This window comes from Carlito syrichta, unplaced genomic scaffold, assembly GCF_000164805.1.
Source record: "Carlito syrichta isolate Samal-C Ts95f unplaced genomic scaffold, Tarsius_syrichta-2.0.1 Scaffold100611, whole genome shotgun sequence".
Classification (NCBI taxonomy): Eukaryota; Metazoa; Chordata; class Mammalia; order Primates; family Tarsiidae; genus Carlito; species Carlito syrichta.
This window is the reverse complement of record NW_007044707.1, coordinates 149,697-152,161: the sequence shown is the minus strand read 5'-3', so window position 1 is coordinate 152,161 and position 2,465 is coordinate 149,697.

The following is a 2,465-nucleotide window of genomic DNA, read 5'->3' as shown; positions in this document are numbered from 1 at the left end:
GCCTGTAATTCTGGCTACTTGAAGGCTGAGGCGGAAGAATCGCCGGAGCCCATCAGGTCGAGGCTGCAGTGGCCGAGAGCGGCCACTGCACTCCAGTCTGGGCGACAGAGTGAAACTCCAACTCAAAAAAAAATAAAAAAATAAAAAAATAAAAAAATACATGTCTTATAGCATCACATAAAAAAACAAACTCATAAAATTTCCAACTTGTGTTCTGTCAAAATAGGTTTTCTGAGTTCCCTGATTGCATCAATTGGAATCAGTATTACTGCCCTTTAAACATACAGAATGAATTTTAACATGTGAAAAGCTTTGAAAGTTCTACACTAAAGAAGCCTGCTAAACTTTATTCCAAAATTGTATTTTAAAAGTAAAACTTGAATCAAAATGTTTAAGATATCCTTGAAAACAAACATTATGAAGACCACAGATCTATACAACATGTTTTTTGCCAATCCACGATGACTTTTATTAATAATTACAACAGCAGTTACTTCAGATACTTGAGATGTGCTAGGTACTTTGTCTAAATTCTTTTTTTTTTTTTGAGTTGGAGTCTCAATCTGTCGCCCAGACTGGAGTGCAGTGGCCGCTCCCGGCCACCGCAGCCTCGACCTGCTGGGCTCTGGCGATCCTTCCGCCTCAGCCTTCCAAGTAGCCGGAATTACAGGCATGCGCTACCACGCCCGGCTGATTTTTTGATTTATTGTAGAGATGAGGTCTCGCTGCCCAGGCGGGTCTTGAACCCACGGGCTCAGGCAATCCACTCACCTCAGCCTCCCAAAGGCACGGGATTACAGGCTGAGCCACTGTGCCCAGCCTCTAAATTCTCATTTAATTTTCACACTAATCTTATAAGAGGAGCTAATTAACATTATTTCACATTTAGCTGAGGAAAGTAAAGTTCAGAAATAGTAATAACTTCACTACAAGCCATTAAGTAACTAGTAAAGGCAATTTTTCTAACCCAAGTCCATCCAATCCTGTAATCCACATATGCCATGTTGATGTAACCTCTCAAACTTTCCTTTCCCAAGTGTTTATAAATCAAACTCTGCCAAAGAACTGATGCTATAGAAGTTGCTGCATACCAACTACTGTCTCCCTTTAAAACTTGGGACATTTACCTCTCCACTCTTTCACCCCTCAGAAATCTCACATGCCAGATTTTCTCAGGATATAAAGATGTTTAGTTTATTGAAGAAAGAATGCCTGAACTCAACTGAGGGTGATTTCTCACAGTAGCTTTATTTATCTTGACCTTCAAACTCCTTTTGCCTCTAAGATAAAATTGTTTTGACTATATTTATATCATATTGTTATTTACATTTAAAATATAAAATTCAGCTGGGCACGGTGGTTCAAGCCTGTAATCCCAGCACTTTGGGAGGTGGAGGCAAGAGGACTGCCTGAGCTCGCGGGTTTGAGATCAGCCTGGGCAACAATAGTGAGACCTGTCTCTACAATAAATCAATGCGTGGTAGCACGTGCCTATAATTCTGGCTACTTGGAAGGCAGAGGTGGAAGGATCGCTTGAGTCTAGCAGGTCAATGCTGGGGTGGCCGTGAGCATGCCACTACCCTCTAGCCTAAGCGATGGAGACTCCAACTCAAAAAAATAAATAAATAAATAAAATAAAATAAAATTCATGCACACTACCATTCAAAACAAAGTCACAAGATACGAGAAAGAAAAAAGAAAATCAAGAATCAAGAACAAGAAAATTACAGAAACTAGTTCCTGAGTTTTTCAAATGGGAAAACTAAATTTCTAATTTCTGCAGAAAGGGAGGGCCAGACACTATTTACTAGATAATAATGTCACGATTTCCTAGTAAATATATTTTTTACCAATGTGTTTAGTCCAGATGAATAAGTATTAACTCTTATTTCTAAGACTTATTTTATTTTACAATTTACCATTTAGTTCCGTAATATAGGAATTTTTTAAAAAGTCACAAACACATTTCAATGAGTATTTGAACATAAAATTAGTTGTTAGATTTTTCCTAATAGTAGTGCAAAACCTGAACAAATGTGGACAGAGAAACCTAAACGTGAGAGACTAAAGCCATCTCAGATATGCAATTACCGTGTCCAGGTCTGCAACAGACTGTCTTGGAAACCTTGGTGGTAAAACTGTCTAACTCAATCACTAGGGACAAACCTGTAGCCTAACAGTTAGGTTTATGGACTTGTTACAATGGAGAAGCACATCAGAGCAGTGTGGGGCATCTCACATAAGAGAAAAAATTATAGGATTTTGGGAAAGGATAGAACTAAGGCAAATGAAAGTGTGTCTTAACAGGTTCTAAGTCTCCTAGGAAATGCTGTGAATGAAAAGGAAAAAAAATTGGCTCTAAGCACAGAACTGTATGTTAAAGGGGTCAAAATGAGGTCTGGACTGCAGAGTGGATCTGTTTTTTGGGAAAGCAGTTAAGGTAGGTGCAGAATTTTGTGTCTAGC